The 25,309-nt window shown below is 42.0% G+C and overlaps 1 pseudogene; it reads left to right on the forward strand.

Annotated features, from left to right (window-relative positions):
• The first annotated feature begins 22,975 nt into the window (after window positions 1-22,975).
• Window positions 22,976-24,583, forward strand: LOC131999432 (POU domain, class 5, transcription factor 1-like; annotated as a pseudogene).
• The last annotated feature ends 726 nt before the right edge of the window (window positions 24,584-25,309 follow it).

Genomic DNA, 25,309 nt, shown 5'->3' on the forward strand with positions numbered 1-25,309 from the left:
ATAGCCTATGCTCAAGAGATGTTAGTTACTATTATTTTTGTCATGAGTACACAATTGCATGGCCAGTAGAAGCCATGTTTCTCAATTGGCCTTCTGGTAAAGAACAAGCACTTATCTGAGAACTAGGGTACACACACTGCTTTCCTGCTTTGCTTCCCCTACAATCATCTTTAATCATCGACAGAGGCAATCATACCACTTTGCTGAACAACACCCCGTAGTCAAAAGGGGTCGGGCTTGAGGCAGACTGCAGTTGACGGAAAGCTTTGGACATGGAAAACCCATAGCTGGAACCACCCCAGGGGAGTCCAGACACTTGGATGGAGATGAGAGAAGTCCTTCAGTCCTGGTTCTAATGCACACAGGGGGTTCAGGACAGGGATGAACACTCTTTTCCACAAATAAGTTGCAAGGAACCAGTTTTTAAAACCAGCCCTTGGAGAGGCAGCCACTCTAGGATCAACCTTACTTAAAGGCGGTTAGACAGCCACCTACAGGACCAAATCTCCCAGGCACCCAAAAGGATTTTTGAGAGTCTGAAGTTTCTTCAGGGACAAAGACTTGTACTCTACAAATAGAGATACTTCAATAAGCAACTATGACTAGAAGAAGTAACCCAAAAAAGAATAGCTGATATCAAATCCTCTTTCCCGAGAGAGAATTTTCAGGAAGTAGATGGAAAAGGAAGTGGAGAAAAGGCAGAAGGTGGAAGATGACTGGCTGGGGCGGGCAGTTGGGGGGGAGGGTAGGTGTGTCTTCTAGGAAACAGAAGACAAAACAGGATGAACATGCACTAAATTTTTTAGGGGAAATGCCTCTGAAAGAAAATGGGGGAGGAGCTGGAAGAGACTTGGAGAATCATCAGAGAACCATGCCAGCCTGAGTCCAAGTAAGGGAAGGAAAGATGGGATGGAAACATCTTGGGCTGCAGTGCAGTTCTGAGTTCAGTAAGGCCATCAGGGAGCCCCTTAGCCAGAGTTGTCCAGAAACAGTCCCTGGTTAGGAGCAGCTGAGGGGAAGCACAGCATTGGCAAGATGTAGTTGGCAATACTGCATCATTCCAAATGGCCAACAGACACATGAAAAGATGCTTAACATCATTCATCATCAAGGAAATAACAAATCAAACCACAATGAGATACCACCTCACACCTATCAGAATGGCTAAAATTAACAACACAGAAACAACAGATGTTGGCAAGGATGCAGAGATGGGGAATCCTCCTACACTGTTGGTGGGAATGCAAACAGATGTGGCCACTCTGGAAAACAGTATGGAGGTTCCCCTAAAAAGTTAAAAATAGAACTACCCTCCAACCCCGCAATTGCACTGCTGGGTATTTAAAGGATTAAAAAAATGATGATTCAAAGGTGTACATGCACCCCAAAGTTTATAGCAGTTGATAAAGTATGGTAGATATATGTAAAATGGACTACTACTCAGCCATCAAAAAGAATGAATCTTGCCATTTGCAATGACGTGGTTAGAGCTCGAGTGAATTACACTAGTGAAATAAGTCAGAGTGTTCTCACACATGTGTGGAATTTAAGAAAGAAAACAGATGAATATATGGAAAGGGGGAAAAGGAAAAAGGAGAGAGGGAAACAAATCATTAGAGACTCTTAACTATAAAGAACAGAGGGTTGCTGGAGGGAGATGGGTGGGGGATGAGCTAAATGGGTAAAGGGTGTTAAGGAGGACATTCCTTATGATGAGTACTGAGTATGGTATGTAAGTGACAGATCTCTAAATTCTACTCCTGAAAGCAATATTGCATTGTAAATTGACTAAAATTTAAATTAATCATGCATTTCAAAGTTGCTCAGAGCTCAGACAGTAGATCTTAAATGTTCTCACCAGAAAAAAAGGGCAATTACATGATAAAAGTGTTAACTAACCTTATTTCAGTAATCATTTGACAATATATACTCATGTCAAACCATCATGCTATCCCTTTTAAACTTAGACAATGTTATATATCAATTATATCTCCATAAATCTAAAAAAAATAATAAAAATAAATTTTAAAGTCAAAAATTTAAAAAAAAAAAAAAGTGGGCTGGTTCAGAGAACAGTGGCTCCCTCCCACCTCAACTGTGTTTCCTGAACACTTGAGAGGCAGGTGCCCTGGCCTTCCGGGGTGAGGGGAGGCTGGAGTTGATAAAGACCAGCCTTGATACCTGCAGTGCGAGAACCAACCCTGCTGGCCTCAACATGAGACAGATAAGGTTTTTAACACCCCTCCCCAGTTCACCAAGAGCCACGACTTGCTTTCAATTCCACACAAAATCCATGAGGACCCACGGGGCCAAGCAATCTTCCTCAATTCTTAGTCATTTTTTGTTTGGCTTATGTTTCGGGATTCCTACCCAGAGCCCCTAGAAAATGTTATCTGAAGTAGCCCTGCTGGAATGCAGGGCAGCCCCTATTCTGTCCTCTCCCCTCTCCCACTGGAGCCCCATCAAACCCTGGGTGGAGAAAGAGGGGCTGTTCTCTGAGGCTATTGTACTAGGGAGATCAAGGCTAGGGTGGGCCATGTGGGATGGTCAGGGGAGAGGGTGAGTATGGGAAGCCAAAACCAGTATTTTTCTATTATGTAACTTTGCCAGGCATCTAGCTAGACAAGGGAGAGGAGGGAATTACATCATCTATGATAACATTCACCAAGATTTCACTTTCCAAAGGGAAGGGTTTCTCGAGTTTCTCCCAGCTCTCAGCCCCTCAGGGAGCAAGGGTTAGAAAGAGCCTATCTCTCTTTGACGTCGAACTGAGACTTATTTGCTATGAAAAGGGGCCCAGGCTCCCCTTGACAAAGTTGACTAAAAAAAGCTATGTATTGGCAAATAACTGTTTTCAAATCCCTAACAGCCATCATGAGAGTCCACGGGTACCCCGCAGGAGATGTGCTTGACTCAAGAGGTGCATTAACAGAACGGAAAGAAAGGGGAAGTAGGCGGCCCTCAAGACCTGCTTCGACAAAAAGCATCTCTGCAGGTCTTAGCTCATTTTAAAACATCCTTGAAGAAGTCTGCTATCTATAAGGTTCCTAACTTATAACAGGAAGTACATTCACAAATTACATTCAGATCATATGGAACAATCAGAAGATTCATGTGGCCAGACAGACAAAAGTAAAGCAAATAACTCTAATGGGAGAGTAAAATAATTAAAGCATTAGCCCTCAAAACACAAAAGGAAAGTGGGAGGTACTTAATCAGGCTGTTTTTGCATTCATTTTTTTTTTATTGTAAAGAAAATCTTGTATGCATAGATAAATAAAGAGACATTATATGTAAATAAAATAATGTCTTCTTCAAACATACATTGGAATTTGTCTGGGTTGGTTTTTTCCATACTCTATAGCACAGTGCTGGTTTTGCATTTATTCCTGGGATCCAAGAGATATGTTATACTTATTGCAGAAATTATTTATCCCATGTATTTGTTAGGTTTGAATATTCATCTATTCTTGAATAGCAGACTGATTGTGACATTGAAATCTTGCATAATTTTTTTTAAAGATTCCGCTTAATAACTAAGCTTAATGTGCATTCAAAACAGTGTGTGAGCTGCACTAGTTCCTTGGCTCTGACTTTGCTGCTTCTTCCCAGTGGAAGTCAAGCGGCTGGCTCTTTGCCTCCTAGATCCTTTATGGTAACTGGGACTAAAACTCTTCCCCAGGTGGGGGAACACACCAACCGGCCCCCTTCTGGGGGAGAAGGAAGGACGGACTTGTGAAAAGCCTACTGTGAGCCTAGCATTGCACTGGATTAATGTTTCTCAGCCTTTCTTCACCATTATTCCCTGAGGAGCATTTTTAGACATTTTTTTCTAATCACTCCCCTCCCTCATTAATTTTTACCACCACAATTATATCCTATATCTATTTATGTACTGTATGAATATCTTTATAAATACCTATACCAAAAAAATGAAACTTTTTCACCCTCTAAGAACCGTTTTTACTCCCTTTTATCCCAGTGAGTGGGGGACGATATCACCCTCATTTGAGAATGCAAGTACTTAGATGCTCCATGTTAATTAACCACTTTATTTGATTTGATTTGAAGCAGCAAAGTATCATAAATAAGGTATGTATCTGAACCAGACCGCCTGGATTCAAATCCATGTACTACCACTGCCCAGAGGTATGACCCTGAACAATGAACTTCAATGCATTTCAGTTTCCTCATCTGTAAAATGGGAATAATAATGATATGTACCTAATAAAGTCACTGTGCTGATTAAATCAGTTAATATACATAAAGTGTTTAAAATAGCGCATAGCACACAGCAAGCACTATACAAGTGGTTGTTTTATCAGCAAATCCAAGAACACTATCATGCATCATAAGTATTACAAGCTTATTTTAACAAAAAAGAAACATACATTCAGAGAAACATGAAAGCCATTCTCCAGGTGGCAGATTGCCCACTTCTCACTTTGTCCTCATATCACAGAAGGAAGAGGGATCTCTCTGGGTTCTCTTTTTAGGTACATGAATCCCACTCCTGAGGGCTCCACACTGATAAACTAATCCCCTCCCAAAGCCCCCCGCCCCCCCAGGACCATCACATTGGGCACAGTGCAGTCTGAGCCCAAGCAGCCTCCCTACAGAGACAGAAGTGCTTTCCCAGGAAAGGCGCCAAGTGCCATCCTCTCATCTTAGGATGAGGGAAGCCATCTGGTGTCCTATAAAGTATCCTGGTCTAGGAGGCAAGAAGCTGAGAGCTCCTAGGAGCTTAGGCCCATCACCCAACTTTCTGGTCCTCAGTTCCATCACATGTACATGAGAAGAGCTAGCTCTACAGATTCCAAAATAAACTCATTAGCACACCCAGGCCCTCCAAAAATGCCATGTTTCCTTAACCTGAAAACACTGAGCAGCAATTAATGAAATGTCATTAGATCATATCAAAAATGATGGTTTTATGTATATTTGATCTAATTTTAAAAAGTGCTATGGCCTACAAAGGTCTTAGAGTAACCATCAGGCATTTGTTTTATATTAAGATTTTATTATATTGGAGAAGTTTTGTGCATGTGGTTTTGAGTCTTTTTTTTTTTTTTTTAACTTAACATTCTACTGTGAACATTTTCCTATGCCTTTAAGTGACTTTGAAAAGCACAATTTTTAATCGCTGCTGATGTTCTCTCACGGGGGGAAAGCCATCAGTAATTTGGTTAATGTCTCTCTTGTTGGATCATTAGGTTGTTTCCATTTTTTTTGTATTAAATATAAAGCTACCAGAACGTTCTTGTACAAAGATTTTTGTGTGAATCTCTAATTGTTTCCAAAGGATAAATTCCTAGAAATGGAATTACAGGATTCAAGTGGGTACATGTTTCAAGGCTCTTGGACATAGTGTCAAATTACCCAATAAAAAGTTAATATCACTTTTTACTCTCATCAGCAGTAGAGAGAGCCCCCTTGTCATCTATATGCCTCAGTTTCCTCATCTGTAAAATGAGGATGATAATAGTGTACCTACAAAGGTCACTGTGCTGATTAAATTAGTTAGTATAGGCAACATGTTTAAAAGAGCACCTACACTCTGGTCACCTATACTTTTGTCATTTTTCAATATTTGTGAATTTGTTAGGTTAAAAAAGCAATATATTATTGCTTTAAGTTATATTTATTTGATTATAATTGGAGTTAAAGACACTTCCTTACATATTTCTTCTTTTCTGAAGTATCTGTTTATGTCCCTTGCTCATAAAAGGAAAACTTTCAAACCTCCCTCCAATAATGCCATTTATGACACAAACTAGTTAATGATTCTTAAAACTAATGGAAATTTCCTTAACATAACTTTGTGGCTCAAAAATTCAAAACAATTTCTATTTTTTTTAGTTACTTTGTCTTATAACAAGTATCACTTTCTTACAAGACCAATAGAAAGGAAAAAAAAAAACAACAAAGGTTTGATTTTTTTGTAATGACTTTCAGAATGAGCCACGACTGAATCAGCATATAAACAGTCTTAAGAAGGCTCATCATCTCTTCTTTAACAGGAATAATTGTATGGAAATAGTAAAAAGCATCATCCAAAACTTTCAAACATCCAGACTCAAGTGTTTCTTCACTATGGTCCCCCAGACACCCCAATACCCTGAGAGAACCCCTGGGAGAATCCACTCAAAAGGCAGATCCTAAAGGGCCCTTCTTCTACCCTTAAATAGAATCCCAAATGACTAAACCCTAGAATCTTCCTATTTCACAAGCTTCTTGAGTGATCATTGAGGAATTACAATGCTAAATTATGCCTTATTTGCCAGAGTTCATTGTTTGTAATCTGTTTCACAAAAAATAATTAAGCCAAAGTTAGAAATTCTTTGTCAGAACCATAATAAATGCCTACCAAACTTAAAGTGTTACTATTTCTGTTAAACATGAATCTCCAGGTAATCTGTTAACTGATCAACACAGACAGAGAATTTGCCCTTGTCCCAGGCCCCCAACTCCAGCTTTGCGACCTTAATAAGTGACTTACTTTGCTAAGCCTTGATTTCCTTGTTTGTGTAGGGGAACACTAAGGTGCCTGTCTCGTAGAATCGTTTCAAGAATTGACTTAGACTATATATGCTCAGTGTCTAACACAATTTCTGCCACCAAAAAAAAAAAAAAAAACAGTTGTAACGTCAGTGGGATGAGAATTTGTGCTGCTGAGGAGAAGGAGTCTCTATCAACAGCTAAATATTACAGAATATAAACCACTTTCACAGAAATATCTTATTTGACCCTCTGAACATTTCAGTGAGATAGGAAGAAAACATTGTTATTATATCCCTTTTACAGATTAAGGCAACTGAAGGCTGATGGCCGCTATAAAGCTATGTGGTCACTAAGTGGTGGAGCTTGAACTTCTGCCTCTAGAACCCAATATCCCAACACTTGTAGAAAACATAAAAGCACCGAGTCTCCTAGAGACTATAGTCCCTATAGCAATTTTATGGTTGGAAATGTTCTCTAGTGTACTCAATCTAAAGAACACTTTGCAGGCCTTAGAAAGTACAATAACAGTTAAATAAAAATCAGAGCAGTTAGCATTTTTTCCAGAATCTTCACCTGTTCTAAATTACATCCAGTTTCTTCAAGAGAGACCATCGTGGCCATGTTCAAAACTTCCGTAATACAAAAATATTCTGGACAGGTTTAAAGGACTGCTCAAAATGGCCTCTTCCTCTGAGACCCCACAGCCCCTTCACACTCAGAGCCCTGGGTTCTTTTCCTGGCTCTCCTTATGGCTCCCAGCTCTGAGCAACCTCCTCCTTTGCTTGAAAGAGTGTTTGCATACTATTCATGGTGAGATTTAGGTCCAGATTAACAAAATGAAAATCCTCTGTCCTGAGGTCTCCGCTAATGAAAATAGATCATATTTTTATTCAATTCCCTAAACTCCTTAACATGGAAGACGCCCTCGTCTGCTCCATTTTTCTTTAGGTTTCTCCACTACCAAAAATATTATCTGAAGAATCATAAAACTATGGGGGAAACAACTCATTGAGACGGTAAACAGCATATCACTCTTCACAGATCGATGCAGCATTCGAATATAGCCTCATTCTGTGTTCCCAGCTTCAAGTCAGGGCCATTCATAGTTCACGACTTCATAATTACCTCCAATTAACAGCTCAGAGGCTGAGCAGCAGAGTGACTGGGAAGCACAGAAAGCTACAAATCTGTTTTGCAGTAGTGTATATTTTTTTTCCTCCCTTGATTTTCTTTATTGTTGTTTTGCTTGTTGCCTATTAGCATACCTCTGGGGAATGTTTCAACGACGTAATGTTAACGAGCAAACACTTGTGAGATTGCCAGCCATTTCAAATGACTTTCTTTCTTTCCAGGGCACAGAAAGGGGGAAAAAATGAACGGACACACTGTTATGCGGCAAAATAGAATTATGCAGAAAATGCAAAATTATGCACAATATTATTTATGCAGAGCACATCCCTGAAGAATTCAGGGCATCACTGATTAGCAGTAAGAAAGTAGGAATAGATCTGAATATTACTGTCTACTAAAGAATCTCGTTAATACAAGAACACCAAAGGGGTGCCTGGGTGGCTCAATCATTAAGTGTCTGCCTTCTGCTCGGGTCATGATCCCAGGGTCCTGGGATGGAGTTTTGCTTCTCCCTCTGCCTATAGCTCCCCCTGCTTGTGTTTATTCTCTCGCTGTCTCTCTCTATCAAATAAATAAAATCTTTTTTAAAAAGGCAATCTGACAACTGTCTGAAAAAAAAAAAAAATACATGAATATCATGGGTATTTCGCAGCAAGAATCAGGAGTTACTGTCCCTAAGCTTAGAGATCAAATGATAAGGTACCTGGAGGGGTAAAGGAAGTAGAGATTTGGGAAGGCAGGAAGTGTACAAAGGCCAGTCGGGGACTCAAAGCTCACTAGATAATAACAACAAAACAATAAAAACAATGGCACTATTATGAACACAGTTAATGTCTACTGAATGCTTGCTAAGTCACGGGCATTAACTCATTTAATCCTCACAACCATTCTTTAAAGTAGGTAAAGTTATCAACCCATTTCGCAGTTGAAGGAACTGAGGCTCAGAAAAAAAGAGGTAACTTGCCTAAAGTCACAAAGCGAGTGAACAAGCAAAGGCAGAACTGAAACTCTTAAACCTGCTCTGGAGCCCCTTCTCCTCATGGCTGCTAAAGAATGGGACTCCACCACTGGGGTGTTCTAGACCCAAGCTTTTATCTTGTCAGGTTTCTAGGCCCTTGTAAAGCTGATGAGAACAGTGGACATTTCCTCAGAAAATGCATATAGGTTCATACCAAATTCTGCAAATAATCTTGAGGACATAAAGTTTTCTTAAGGTTCATTCTTGGCCCCTTGTGAAGACCCCTGTTTTAGATGAAACCAGTAATGAAACTGACACACGGGGTTAATTCTGAGCACTCATAGATGCAATAAATTTCTCTAAGTCACAAGACGTCATGCTTGAGGAGCAGTGAGAAGGAGGACACGTGAACCATGACCCTTCTTTTCAAGAGAACTTAAGACCATGGCCCTTCTTTTTCCCTCTGAGTCCACGCTAAGGTTTTGTGCTTGCAATTCTAGGTCATCCTTGTAGTTCTAATGTGTGCAACTAGCGCTCATTTAATGCTTCCTCTTGGTGCCCTCAGTACCCAAGAGCTGTTATTACTGATTACAGCAAATGGAAGAAGGGAGGGAGGCACGGAGGGAGGAAAGTGGGTCTGTAAATGTCACCCAGCTGCAGGACTCCTCCGTTCCCTGGGTCCTCTAAACAACTCATCGTGTCCTCCTTTTTCTCAGAAACTTTATGCTTTCAGAACTTCCAGGTACAATGGACACCAAACTAATAGAACAATTCTATTTTCTTTGAAAAAAGTAGTAATTATAGCAGCGACTTACTAACATACCCAGCAGACGCATGCTGGTAGAGCCAATTGTCCCCACCATGAGGGGGTTTGAGGGTGACGTCCACTGTGCCAAAACCCAGGCACTTCCCAGAGGCGCCCACAGCCTGAGAGTACCAGGTGGGATGGAATGAGAAACTCTTCCTGCCAGACTCAGGAAAGACATCACAAGGACACTGATGTTTGAGCAGGGTCCTACAGGATCAGTTAAGAACTGGTCCAGTAGAGAAAGGAGAAAGAGTGTGGCAGGTAGAAGGACAATTTGGAACAAGAGCTTACAGTGGTGGGAGGGGACCGTGAGAAGTTCTGAGTCCTGGAGGAAAGGCCAGAAAGATGGGCCAGGCCAGACCATGAAAGGTCACATACCTTGGGCCAAGAAATTAATTGCATCCTTGAAGCTCCTGGTTCTCAAACTTTAGTGTCCATAAACATTACCTGAGTATTACAAGTCCCTGGGCCTGCTCCCAGAGCTTCTGATAACAGGTCCATATTTGACAAACAGGTGATTCTAAGGCAAGGATCTTCAGAGCATACTTTAAAACAAACAAAAACGAGCATACTTTAAAACAAACAAAAACAACAACCCTGCTAAAGCAAAGGAAGGGCTGCTAGGAAACTAAACAGTTTGCCAACAGAGGAGCTGTTTTGTACCGCACAGAAGATAACATGCACACAGAAATCCACAGCCCCATTTGGCCACATCCATAGTGATTCCTGAGTGTTACAGTTTTGTCCAAAGACACTCTGCCCTTATACCAGCAGAGAGAGAGGGCCAGAAACAGCCCCCCAAGCCCCACCCCCACACACACACACAGTCCATTCCCGGAAAGACTCACCAGGGGACAATGCCAGCCATGATGTCTGGCCTTACTAGGGCTATGCACAGAATCTCCTCTTTGACAATGGAATACTATGCAGTCATCAAAAGAAATGAAATCTTGCCATTTGTGATGATGCGGATGGAACCAGAGGGCATTAGGCTTCTCAATCAGAGAAAGACAATTACACATGAGCTCTCTGATACGAGGAAGTTGAGAGGCAATGTGGGCGGGGGGGTGAGGGGTAGGGAAGGAATAATGAAACAAGATGGGAACGGGAGGAAGACAAACCATAAGAGACTCAATCTCACAAAACAAACTGAGGGTTGCCGGAGGGGAGGGAGGTATGAAGAGGGTGGTTGGGTTATGGACATTGGGGAAGGTATGTGATATGGTGAATGCTGTGAAGTGTATAAGCCTGGTGATTCACAGACCTGTACCCCAGAGGCTAATAATACATGATATGTTAATAAAACAATAAAAATTTTAAAAAAAGAAAAAGAATCTCCTCTCTGAAAGAGGAAATCTAAGCCCCTCATTTCAGCCATTCAGAAATCTTATAGTAGCAAAGACCCAGCTGGTACTTTTACCAGCAAAGACACCAGTCCCCAAGATAATGCAGGTAAAACAGTGGTCCCCTATAATGGGTTTATCCACTCTTACTCTATAAAAGGGTTTTGGAAGTACTTCTTTGGAGAGAAACTTATGATGACAATATCCCTCTAGGCAGTTTCCATCTACTACTGGTTCAGGTGGGAAGACATTGCCCAGATCTTCATACTTAGCTGTGGGAGTCTACTCTGAGTACCTGGGGAGGTGTGGATTTACTCCCTTGTTTATCAGCAGGAAACAGGCATTTAGCTCTCCAGAGAGCTGTTGAGAACCTTTCTTTATGCCACATACACCAGTGAGCACGGGATCCCTCTCAAAGGCACCAAATAGCCTCTGAATGAGCGATGCGTGAGCCACTCCTGAGCTCGCTGAGTCTTGTCCCCTTGTATGGCCTTCACTGAGAGTCAAACTTTTCATCTTCATCAAGGAGGGATTCAGCACTCGGTGCCAGAGACCCTCTCTGTGCTCGACTCACCTGCTTAGGGAGTCATCACATCCCAAGTCTTGACACCCTTGGCCTCACCGCTTAGAAGGAATGTACGATGTCCACCAGTCAGCTGCTGGGACCTAACAGCATAAATATTTGCCCGGGGTCACTCTAATAGTCAACTAGTTTCCCTGGAAATGGATCAGGCTTCTTACAAGACATGCAGTCGGGGGGGAAGGTAAATACCTTCCCTCTAAGACTGTTCAGTGTTGACTTCACTAAAACACTCCATTATTGCACACTGAGTACGAGAAGAGACATGGGGAGGACCTGATTTCATGGTGATTAAGTGCAGAGTAATTGTCGAAATTATTTGCATTTGTCTGAATAACACTCACTTTTAAGACCATATCATTTAAAGCAAATTGTTGGATATTATTTTTTTTCTGGCAGCAATAATCAGACATTTTTCATAAAATAGCTTGCTTCCAAGAAAATCGCCAAATAATGGCAGAAACACACCCAGCTCTAAATACAATGAAGCATGAGGCGGCCAAGTCAAGATTAAAACGGCTCTCATGCTGTGGAGACACTGAAATGCTGTCTTGCTGTTCCCGGGCACACTGGGAGCCGCTGCTGAGGCGCTAATGGGCCCCACACAGTCCTTCAGAGTGGCTTCCTCGCAGGGTGTCTGTAATAACTGGCCTTCGGGGTTTACCAGACGGAGGAAACACAGGGCCCAGTGCTCTTGGGAGAACAAAAGCTTCTCTGCACCAGGGTTGATGTGCAGGCTTCCACTCAGGTCTTGGGCTGCTTCCCACAGCCTGTCTGTTTGCCCCCTTGTTCCGGTAGGCCGCACGGGAGGTTCCCTGTTCATAAAAGCCACACCAGAGACCTCCATATAGACCTCCAGGAGAGCTGGGGAATACTGGGACCCCAAAGCTAATTATTTTCCTATCGCCACCTTGCCTCCCTTACTGCCAGCAAAATGAAGGGCCCTTCAAGAGACTGTCTGCTTTTTAGAATGAGTTCTTAAGTTACACATCTCCTTGCAACCCTGATCCTGTACAAAGCTATCTCCAATGCTTGATAATGACATCTGGGTTATATTTCTGAATGAGAACTACAGATTTAAAACCTCTTCTGATTCATTTCACATACTGCTTTTGCATTTGTCATCACTTCCATCCACAAGGGTGTGCTGAGTGTCTGAGTGGACCCCTACCTCCCCCAGACCACTCAGATCAGAGCCAGCCTCTCCTCTGGTGGTCAGGCATCGGCAAGCCTGCCCTCTTCCCCTATCCAACCACATCCCCTCCCAGTCCTTGTCAGCCACCCTCTCCAGAAGAAGCTCCAAACCATCAGCTCACCACCAACGTTGAAGTGTCACACAGGTCCTCCAGTGTTCCTTCTGTCCTCCCTGTGATGCGGCATATTGGTACCCAGGCCTACGTCTTCCCAGAAACTCTGCCCAGTCTCCTTCCTACTTGTTCTCAATTTGTTCCTCTATCTCCTCCCAAGTGCTCCTCTTGATTCATCCCACGTTCCCCCAAGTCTTTGCTGAGGGCTGCTACTCTATAAGGCTCTGTCCCTTCTGACGTTTATCCCATTGAAATATCTGATTTTCCTCTTTGCCTTCACATAAGCATAGCTTCTTCCAAATGGGATTTGGAGTTTGTAAAAGTGGAAAACCAGGTCTCTTTTACTTCTTGCTGTGGATTCTACTCACATTCCTCTAATGCCCACCATGTGCCCGTCACACTCAAAGGATCAAAAATGGTACTTACTCTAGAGTACACACCAAATAAATAAATAAACGTCTGTTGGTTTAATAAACAAGCTCAGGAATTTTAAGAAACAAAACAAACAAACAAAGAAAAGCAGAGACAAACTAAAACGACAGACTCTTGACTATAGAGAACAAACTGATGGTTCCCAGGGGAGGGGAGGAGGGTGAAGGGGGTGGGTGAAATCGGCGGCGAGGATTAAGGACGGCCCTTCTCATGATGAGCACTGGGTAAGGTAGAGAATTACTGAGTCACTGTCTTGTATACCTGAAACTAATGTAGCTGAAACTAATTCCAGTATGTCAACTATACTAGAATTAAAATTTTTTTTAAAAAGCAATAAAATAAAATAAACGTCCAACAAGCTCATTGGATTCCATAGTTCATTCTTATTCCTATCGGGATGAAAAGCCTAATAAATTTGTACACATCCACTCTGCACATATTTTTAACCTAGAGAATGCCATCTCTGCTTGAGCAGGGATGACATCATTTTAAGCCTTGAGCTTGAAACTGCCCACCATGGCAGGGAAAAGAGTCTGACCAACACCAGTCCAGTCATCCCACTGGATGGAATGAGCAGAGGGGATGAGACTCTGACTCCCCTGGGACCCTTTGCACTTGGTGGGATGCAGAGCCAGCTTACGAATCTGGCATGAAAGAAGCACAGTTCCGTGCCCACTGAGCCCCCGCAGGCCCTGATTCCCCAGGGATGCGCCAGCACCCGGCCCAGCCTCCTCGGTGAAGCAGATAAGGGAAGTTTCTCCTGCATCTCCCCACCCCAAGCTTAAGCTTCTCACACCAAACAGAGATACACACCAGCTGTCCACTGAGGAGATAGCCATTCCCAAAAGTAGCCACATCAGAGAAACTTCAGGAGCACACCAGCCCTCAGGACAAGCCTGGGAGGCCTACAAGGGAGCAGATATTTGCCGCTGATGCGCCATCTTTCCCCAATCCAAGCCATTCCAGGGATGACAAGGGACAATAGATAAACCACATGGAATTTAAAATCCTGGTTCCAGGGGTGCCTGGGTGGCTCAGAGGGTTAAGCCGCTGCCTTCAGCTCAGGTCATGATCTCAGGGTCCTGAGATTGAGTCCTGCATCAGGCTCTCTGCTCAGCAAGGGGCCTGCTTCCCTTCCTCTCTCTCTCTCTGCCTGCCTCTCTGCCTACTTGTGATCTCTCTCTGTCAAATAAATAAAATCTTAAAAAAAAAAAATCTTGTAAAATCCTGGTTCCAGGACCTGTGTGACCTCAGGCAACATTGCTTAATATCTCTCTCTCTCTCTCTCTCAATTTCCTCATCTGTAAAATGGGAATTCTAATAATGCCTACTTCCCTGAATGTGGACAATTAAAATGGTCCAAACAGGTGACACAGTCAACACAGTGCTGGTCACTCTGTCAGGGATCCTAATTATTATCACTAACTGTTATCACTGAAATCCAAATTTGGACTTTTCCTCGGTTGTCCCAAATGGCCCCATGTCAAGAATCCATTCTCTTTTCCCTTCCTACTTACCCACTTTCATCCTTCCATTTTCTCTTTCATTTCCCCTTTCCTTCACTGTTTCAGAACAAGCCCTGAAATTACATTGGAAATAAAGGCAGTGATGGCTCTGTGTCAAGCCTGACTCCTGGTCCTGTATATCACCCCACGGCTCCACCAACTGTCTTTTCCTCACACGGACAACCTCACTTCATTTCCTTTCCATCACCATCATCTCTGCACTAGACACCCTTTAGCTTCTCAGAAAACAGGGCACTGTATTTGAGACTTTCCCTGTGTATCAATTAGGAAACTGCAATCAAAAATTTTCTCATCCAGCTTGTTGGAAGATAATGAAGCATCCCAGTATCTTCCATGTTGACCAAGACTCACCCAGAAAGTAAATTATTTTAGAAAAAGAAGACGTCTGTGTATGTATGCTGAAAAAAATGGAAACTTGTCTTTGTTCATGTGAAATGCTCTATATTCAATGAAGCTGTCTGGGTTCCATTTTCTTTCTTAAGAAGTAAAGTACAATACAGAACATTTGTCTGGGTTTTCCTGGAATTTGGTATGCCTGTGGATCTTGCTTTATTCTCCATTTACTGAATCTTTTGTTATTAATATTTTAGTCCTTCAGCATGTTTCTGTTGTACTAATGGAAAGCATTTTGCCCTCTAGGAGCAAAAACTACATCTAATAGCTCTGTTAAGATGCCCTTCAGTAAATTAGCAAAGAATATAGCTTTATCTTTTATTTATTAAATAATGAGACTTCTTTCATAAATAGCACTTTTCCTCATCTAGTGTGTACTTGAAAAGACTCTACGGGTTGAATAATGTCTCCATACCCTACTGTGACAGGCAGAATAATGGCCCCAAAGATGTGCCTATCCCATTCTCCAGAATCTGTGTTATGTTACCTTAGAAGACAAGAGCTGTCACTGAAGTTAAGGACTTTGAAACGAGATTATCCTGAATTACTTGGTTGGGCTCAATCTAATCATATGAGTTCTGAAAAGTGGAGAAATTTTCCTAACTGGTGATAGAGACACAGATACAACCACAGAAGAAAGGTCAGAGAGATACAACATGAAGACTATACCCACCATTGCTGACTTTCAGAGTGGTGGAAGTAACACCAGCCAAGGAATGCAGGCAGCCTCTAAAAGATAGTAAAGTCAAAGAAACATAGTGTTCTCTAGAAGCTCCAGAAAGGAAGGTGGCCTACCAATTCTTTGATCTTGGCCCAGTGACACCTTGATCTTGGCCCATGTTAGACTTTAGAACTACATAACTGTAAAATAATGACTAGATACTGTTTAGTCCACTAAATTAGTGATAATCTATTACAATAATAATAGAAAATAAACACATCCACTCAGAACTAACCCTTTTATTTTAAAGCCAATAAGAATGTGAGGTTCTAGGGTGCATGGGTGGCTCAGTCAGTTAAGCATCTACCTTCAGCTCAGGTCATGATCCTAGGGTCCTGGGATTGAGTCCCATGTCGAGCTCCTTGCTCTGTGGGGAGCATGCTTCTCCCTCTGCCTGCCGCTCTCCCTGCTTGTGCCCCTTCTCTCTCTCTGTCTCTCTCTCTCTCTGACAAATAAATAAGATCTTTAAAAAAAAAAAAAAAGAATGTGAGTTTCTTCTAGTATTCTAGAGAGTTTCTATTAGAAATAGACTGGGTTTCATTTGCACTTCTTTGCATATGGTATTCAGTTGCTGGTATGGAGTCACATGAATGAATGAATGAATGAATGAAGAATAAATGTGTAGTGACTGGATATTCCAAATAGACACACAAAAAAAGTTGGAGAAAAAAATAGACAATATACTAGTTTATAAATTATAGAAGTTATGAACTGTATGATCATTCAGGAATATTGGGCCAGTACCAAACCAATCTGTCAAAAGAGAGTCTTGATCCCTTCATTTGGAATGATTACAACCATAATCAGGAAGTCAATATGTGGGCTGGTATTATTTTGCTAAAGACATCAGACAATTACATAATTTGATGGTCTACTGTGGCAGAAGAGTACTGCTTCTGTTAATGAATAGAGTAAATTCCTAAGCACAATTCTTTGTCAGAAACTTGGTTGAAATAAGAGACAGAGGATTCCCCTAAGCAGAAAAGGAAAGGTTTAACTTATAAACGCCCTGTTAAAGTAGCACTAGGATGAAAATATAGTGAACAAACATAAGTGATTGGTCTCAGATTGTCCCCAGCTTTGGGTGGGGTAAAGGAGGGTGCTGGGGTGGATGGGAAAGATTGACAGGCTAAGTTGAGAATACTGACGTTCCACCTCACAGAGGGAGTCACCATCGATTCGATTAGACAGAAGCATCTGGAGGCTAAGGCTATTTATTTCTTCAAAATGATACAAACTCAAGCCCAGCATTGCACATTTTATATAGGCTTGAGGTTTTTTTTTTTTTTTTCAACACTGCTGTTGCACTAGATCTTCCTTTCCAGAAAATTCCATAATCAAATTATCAGCTTATATTGTGAATTCTAAAAATCAGATACTTGCAATGTGAAAGAGTAAACAGAAGCAGCCCCAGTTAGATTTTAGATTCAGTGAGGTTTCTGCATAATTGGCTATGTAATGTGAAAATTCCTGGTTGCATTCACTCTCCTCAAAAGCCAACTAAACTCACAGAATTGTAAGTAGCAGCTCCCCCTGAGGTTCACAATACAAATTAAAACATTACAGATTTGAGAATTCCACTTTTTCCATTAGGGGCTGTGTACCAATCACATTTTATTTTTTTCATATTTGATAAATTGACAGATTACAGAGCCCATGATGAAAATAGTGATAGGTCTCCCTAATTGCCATTCAAAGTAAATTAATATATTCCTAGCCTTAGCCTTCTTTCAGCAAGTACATTCAAGTATTCTCATTAAACTCGGACAAAACAGAAAGGCATCTTCTGGGAAGCTTTGACTAAATATAATCAGAACATGCACCAGAGAGATCAGAGAATATGTACATCTGGAGATTTCAGAGTCAGTCCTCTTTGACTGCACACTTACTCCCTTCATTTAGGATAAAACAGTGGTTTGGCAGTGATTGTATTGTCTCAGCTGAGTTTGTATTAAGTTACTAACATCAGAGAAAACTTCTACTCAGCCTGACTTCTCTCAAACCAGATCGAAAGTTCTCTGGTTATAGCTACTGTAAGTCTCAGACACTCAGAGGGATGATTCCAAGTCCCAAACTTTCTATTTTAATATCCCCAAAGCCAATAAAATGTCCCCTAACCTATAATATTTCTGTATCTAAAAACACCTTCTAGCTTCACACTCCCAAAGCAATAAAAAAGTCTTGCTACAGGAGCTGAAGACATGGCATCACCACATTCCTCATCCACTTGTCTCTTTCAATATAGAAGAGTCTTCAACATAAGCCTCTTCAGAACAGAGTTTCAAATCAAAGCTGATCCATACAATATCCAGATTCACCAAAAATTAAAATAATAGATACAAATGGAACAAATTATTTATTTCTATGCTTGGAAGACTGCTCTCAGATTACACAAAATCCATTCTCAAAGATTTTTCAAAAGATACTAAAGAAAGCCATTCTTCCTAGACTGTGTCTTAAACTTGAACATGTGAGTTTTCTCATGATACCTGAAGGTAGCCCAAGTGAAAAGGCATATTTAGGTCTTTATACTTCTGCTGGGTTCCTTTGCCATCCACCAGCTCCCTCATGTGAAGGACAAGATACCAAACCGACAGTGAAATCAGGGAAGTCAAAAGAACAATAACAGACCCACTCTATTACCAAAGATGTTTATAAAAAGTGGGACTGCAAAAGGAAGCAGCAAATTATGTAAGCGATTACAAAGATATGAAAACTTAAGTTTGGGAATAAGCCTGGTCCCCTGGCTGCTCCTGTCTCAGCTTTGGTACTAACAGTCATTGAAGCTCCTTAACCTCCACAGCAAGAGTCTGAAACCAGTTCAAGGCAGATGAGACTGGTATAGTGTACTACAGGCCAGTACACTACTGGTATAGTGTACTCAGGTCTAAATGCCACATCTGCCAATTACTGGCAATGATTTAATCTCTCAAACCCCAGTTTCCTCATCTATAAAGGAGAATAAACAGGTCTATCTCACAGGATTGTTATGAAGATAAAAGCATACCACATATGTATCCACATATACTGGAAAGTTGTAGTGGAGTCCATATGAAACATGGTTTATGTGAGAAAAGGATTAAAGAAAAGAGCTGAATGAAGAAATTTCAACAAGATCAGGGATCTCCAGAGGGATGAGGGGAAGGCCAGACAGAATGCTTCTGGTGGGAAACTCTGAGGAGGATCACAGGAAGTTGATTGTAAGCAGAAGCAGTAATTAGTGATTGTTACAAGACCGGGAGGCGTGACCACCATTTGACCCTAATCCCAATGTCAATTGGGCTGGATATAGAAACAGAGAACTAAAAAGAGTGTTGCAAGCGTGGGGCTCACTCACCCTCCATGTTTAAGAAGTTAGCAAGAGAAGCAAAGAGCTGATCAGCTGAAGAAATAGAGCTCCACTGTCTGATCCTACTATGTCCCAGGGATCACTGAGCTGTGACTGACATGAGAGGGGCTGATGTCTAGGGCAGAATCCCAGGGTCAGTCCATGGGAGGAGTACCATGAGGAACATGGAGTTTTCAGGGGTACCAGCATCTGGGGCATTTTAGGAAACAGATAACTGACAACATTCAGGCCACACGGACCACAGAACCTGGTCTACGGGACCCATTGGGAAATAAGCTCCTACTTGGGAAGCACCAGCTTGTACCCCCTTCACAAATGCTCTCACAGGAAGAGTGTAGGACAGAAATTGAAGACCTGAACCCCTTGATGCTCCACATGCCCATAATCTCTCCCAACATTAAACTGTTCTTACAAAATAACCCTAAAATTTTGTAGCATTCAAAGATGGCACGACAATGCCATCCAGGTAACACAAGTGCCCAGATGAATAAACTCAGGTGTTCCTGTGTAGAACAGAAGGATGTCAGTCAGTCATACTGAGTGCATAGAGCCCATCACCGGCCAAACAATGTAGCTGCTCTTCACCATTTGATGAGCCAAGGAGATAAACACAACCACAGGACCTGTGCCTCCAAAATGGCAGGAAGGGTGAAGAAGTCACGGATTCTTGCTCCACTCTAACATATCCTGTGACCTGGGGAGAGCCTTTCGCTGGGCCTCAGTTTTCTCATTTGTACAATGAGAAAATTCTTTCTAGCACCTTCCACCTATAGATCAAGGATCTGGGGTTTGAAGCTTCAGCCACTATTTCCTGCTATAACAAGATTCAACACCACATCTAGGACCACAGTGAAAGTCAGGGGAAATTGGCTCTTTGCCTAGAAATGGTCTGGAATTGGTCATGGGGTTCCTCAATCCTGGAATAGGGGATTAGTGGTGAGAAGGAAAACATATTCCTCTAGCTTAAGGCAGCGTGGTGATACCATCTGGCAGCAGAATGAAGAATGTGGTTCTATTTCATCCTTGTACTTCCTCCCCCACTCTAGTCCAAAGCTTCCTGAAGTAATGACTGACTTAGAAAGAAAGTACTAGAAGCCAACATTATTTCAATTAAAACTATCAACAAGTCTAAATGTGAGGAATGGTTATTAAAAGGAAAAAATTAATTCTGCAATGTGCCTAAAATACAGATTGTCTGCAAAGTGGCCCATGTGGTATAAATACATAAACCTAGTAAATCTTGTGTCTTAAAACTCTTGGCAAGAGCCTTTATTTGACTAACCCAGACTTTGTTTTTTTGTTTTGTTTTGTTTTGTTTTTTAGCCTTGGCTGGCCCAGATATAGAAAATTAGTGCCACTGAATAACATATTAGGCGCTTGCTTTTTGTAGTAGATACATTGTTCTTTGTACTGTTCTAATGCCTTGTCATATAACTTAGCTGCCACCTGAACAAGGAAGCAACTATTCACATTTTTTTAATACATCTTAGCTGAAGATTCAAACTAAATTCAGGATCATTTGATTCTTTGATTCTCTATCCTCTTTGATATATGTGTTTATACAATCAGCACAGGAATGATTATTTAAAGTTTGATTTTTTTTCTGAAATGTATTGTCTATTGAGTTCAATGAAATGCAGAGCAGTATTTCAACATCTCACTGGTTTTGAAATTTGGTTTCTAGTTGGCAAATCTTACATTTCTTTCCATTTTCTTTGAAATGCTAAGAAACCATGTGTGTATGTGTGTTTGTGTGTATTCTTTAAAAATTTATAGTCAGCTCTGAAATTACAATGTAATAGCTTTAAAACGGTCCAGAGTGCCTCTAATGGGAATGAATTATAATGGAAAGTATCAAGAAAGGCTCTGAGCATTATTTGGAAAGCAGCTTTGTTTCTATCTTGGTTTATCCTTTGCCAATAGCCCCATTAGGGTATCACTCAATCAGTCTCTCTGCTGGATAGCAAGTTTACATTCACCAATGTACTAACCAGTCAAAGAAATGTAGAAAGCTCTACTTGGGTAGAGCCATGGCCCTCTTGAGAAAGGAGAAGCTTTCTCTTAAGTAGTTTCTAGTTCCACCAGTGCTAGGCATGCCAAATGGGAAAATTCCATTGTCCTTTTCACAAAATGTATTTCATGCCTCTTCCCTTGCTCCTTCTGTAAAAGCTCCATGGAGCATCAAGACAAATGCCCTCTTCTAAATGAATGAGAAAATATTTCACACCACAGGGTGTGATGAAGTGAGCTGCTACTTAATTCTTTAGCCTTACAGAAAGGCATGTACCATTTTAATGGTGCGCTAAAAAAAAAATGTAACAATGAAATTAATATAACAGTAATCACCTACAGTTATGAAGTACTTATTACATCCTGGACTCCTCTACTGTTTCTGATACATTGAATGAGCTCCTTTAATCTTCAGGCAGATCCACACACAAACTCTAGGCGGCAGTATTGTCCCAATTTGATAGATGAGAAGGTCGAGTCTTCCAGTAATGTCCAGGATCAAATTAAAAAGAAATCAAGTAGAGGGATAACTGCGTGGCTCAGTGGGTTAAAGCCCCTGCCTTCAGCTCAGGTCATAATCCCAGGGTCCTGGGATGGAGCCCTACATCAGGCTCTCTGCTCTGCAGGGAGCCTGCTTCCTCCTCTCTCTCTCTGCCTGCCTCTCCACCTACTTGTGATCTCTGTCCATTAAATAAATAAATAAAATCTTTAAGAAGAAAAAAAGAAAGAAATCAAGTAGAGCCAAGTTCTAAGCCCAGTCTGATTCTAAACTGGCACTCCTAGCCAGTCATATATGCTTGACAATAGAGGACATTTTAGAACATCAACAGGTGACTTGGAATTAGTGTAAAGAAGAAAAAGCAGTGTTACTTAAATCGCTTTCTGAAGAAGTCCTCTCAAAAAGAAATCTGTCTTGATTATGCATACGCCTTAATTTTTTTTAAAAAAGTTAATATTTAGTAGGTGCCTAGTATGTGCAGGCATTTCTCTATTTTATATGTATTATATGGATCCATATAACCATTATCATTTTAAGTCATTCCAACGACCATCTTCCAGATGAGGAACCTGAGGCAGGTAGAAGTTAAGCAACACAGGGAAGGCTACACACCCAGTGTGGAACCAGGTGGTTTGGCCCTAGAGCCCAGCCTCTTAACATGACCCTAAGCTATGGACATGTTCGCTAGTGAAAACAAAATCCTAGGGACAGCACCTGGGGAAACAAAAGCCAGACAATGAAACAGCAAAGCTGGGTCTACATAAGAAACTAACAGGAATTTAGGAATAGGGCAGAAGACAAAGAAGGACTCAGAATCATTTCAATGACCTTCTACCCAAGTCCAAAAAAAAAAAAAGATGAACAAGAAAAATCTGAGTCAGAAAGAGACATAGGACCACTCAAAATGGAGATGTGTTATATTTTATTTCAAATTGCTTGCTAAGTAACCATCCCATGACACACAGAGCCTTGAAAGGGGGCACTTTTGGTACCACTGGAATCGGGATGGTGTCTGCAGCATGGTAAAGGGCCAGCAAGCACTGGAGATACAATGCAAAATGTCAGCTGAGATGCCTGGGATGAATGGAACCATCTTCCATTGATCTACAGAGAGGAGATGACCCTCCACAAGAGGACAGAGACGGAAGCCAATTTCATTCAGTCTTAATGGACAATCCCATTGAAACTAAAGGAGGAGTTGGGGACACCAAGGCAGCTGAAATCTGGGTTGGGTTAGACTAAAATCTTCTGATTTCTAAAATTAAATACACTCATTCAGTCAGCATTTATTAAGGGCCCACCGCCTTCCAGGCTTTATTTAAAATAATAGGAACACAGCAGTGGGTAAAACAGACTCGGTTCCCTGACCCCTCGGAGTTTATAATCTAGCGGAGAATACTGACAATTAAGCAATAACATGCAGTGCCATGTGACAGAGGACACAGTAAGGGCACACCAATGCCAGGGAGCAGATGACAAAGGGCCCTACACTAACCCAGAAGACGTGAAGCTTCCAAGGAGGTATGTTTATGCAGACAGGTGGAGAAACCACTGAGGAGAGTCTGGAAGAAGCTCTGCATGAATGAAAAGGAGGTCCCGTCTGGAACTTCTCTCAGGAAAAGGAAAAATAAGGGGAGCAGTGGCAAGAGATGAGGCTGTGGAAGGAAGGCAGAGTCGGATCACCGGGGGCTTGGCAGCCATGTTGAGCAACTGGGAGCAATAGGAAGACAATCCGTGTGAAACAGGGTGGTGATAAAACCAAATGAAAGCTGCACTTTTTAAGGTTAAAAAAAAGATAGGTGAAGGGGCGCCTGGGTCGCTCCGTTAAGTGGACAGCTCTCGATTCCGGCTCAGGTCATGACCTCAGATCTAGCCCCATGACAGACTCTGCACTCAGCACAAAGTGCTTGAAATTCTCTCTCTCCCTCTGCCCCTCCTCTCCCTCCCCAAGCCCTCCCTCCACTGGCATTCTCTCTCTCTCTTTCTCTGTAAAATAAATAAATAAGTCTTTTTAAAAATTAGGTGAAGAGAGCATCAAAATTAGGTTTCATTTTCCTGAGCTGAAGATCTGTGGTATTTTTTTTTTTTTCAGTTGACAAAGATGTCACTCCTACAGTGAGATATATTCTGGAGCCATCTATAACCATCTTCACATAGGGTGTAAATTTGCATGGTGCCCAACAGCAAAGGCCATTCCCCATATAATCTGGGGACTGAACCCACAGTTATCACCCTTCTGTCTACTGTGTTGACTCAGATTCCACAAAATTATTTTATTTATTAAAAATGCACCTTCAGCCCCCCTGGGGCTGTGAAGCCGGACAATGAGAAGCAGGAGTGAAACCCTGAGGAGTCACAAGACATCAAAGCTCTGCAGAAAGACCTGGAACAGCTTGCCAAGCTCCTGAAGCAGAAGAGGATCACCCTGGGATGTACTCAGGCCGATGTGGGGCTCACCCCGGGGGTTCTCTTTGGGGAGGTGTTCAACCAAACCACCATTTGCTGTTCAGAGGCTCTGCAGCACAGTTTCAAGAACATATGTAAGTTATGGCCCCTGCGGAAGTGGGTGGAGGACGCTGACAACAAAAACCTACGAAGATATGCAAAGCAGAAACCCTCGTGCAGGCCTGAAAGAGAAAGTGAACGAGTATGGAGAGCCGCGTGAAAGGCAACCTGGAGAACACGTTCCTGCAGTGCCCAAAGCCCACCCTGCAAGAAGAACAGCCACATTGCCCAGCAGCTCGGCCTTGAGAAGGACGTGGTCCGAGTGTGGTTCTGCAATCGTCGGCAGAAGGGCAAACGGTCAAGCAATGACTATTCCCCACGAGAGGATTCTGAGGCTGTTGGGTCCCATTTCTCAGGGGCACCACTATCCTTTCCTCTGGCACCAGGGCCCCATTTTGGTACCCCAGGCTATGAGGGCCCTCACTTTACTATGCTGTACTCCTCAGTCCCTTTCCCTGAAGGTGAAGGCTTTCCCTCTGTGTCTGTCACCACTCTGGGCTCTCCCGCGCGTCCAAACTGAGGTGCCAGCCCTTCCCAGGAGGGGGTGCCCGAGGAAGGGGGAGAGTGCGGGAAAGAGAACCTGGGGTTTGTACCAGGGCTTTGGGGTTAAGTTCTTCATTCCTAAGAAAGGATTTGGGAATACAAAGGGTACGGAGGCAGGCAGTCTGGGGGGACTGGTTGGAAGGAAAGTGAAGTTCAAGGATGCTCTTGTTTTTAATCCCCGCATCACTTTCTTAAATAAAGAAGCTTGGGACACAGTAAAAAAATAAAAATAAAAATAAATAAATAAAACAACGCACCTTCAGGGGTGCCTGGGTGGTTCAGTCAGTTAAGCATCCAAGTCTTGGTTTCATCTCAGGTCATGAGATTGGGCCCTATGTCAGACTCCGTGGTCTGAGGGGAGTCTCTCCCTCTGCCCCTCCTCCCACTTTCTCCTCCCACTTTCTCTCTTGCTCTCAAATAAATAAATAAATCTTTTTTTAAAAATGGACCTTCAGCGCAGGTCAAACACTATTCTAAGGACTTGACAAATATCAACTCTATGAAGTACGTACTCTTATGATCCCTATTTTACAGATGAGGAAACTGAGGCTGAGAACAGTCTCACAGCTAGTAAGTAGTAAAGCAGGATTCTAACCACTGGTTTCATAGCCCATGTACTCAAATCACTACTCTATGCAGCCTATCGGATTGATTTTAAGGAGGCTAAAGACAAAGCAATCTAAGTAGGTACAACATTCACTAG

Source organism: Mustela nigripes, chromosome 13, assembly GCF_022355385.1.
Source record: "Mustela nigripes isolate SB6536 chromosome 13, MUSNIG.SB6536, whole genome shotgun sequence".
Classification (NCBI taxonomy): Eukaryota; Metazoa; Chordata; class Mammalia; order Carnivora; family Mustelidae; genus Mustela; species Mustela nigripes.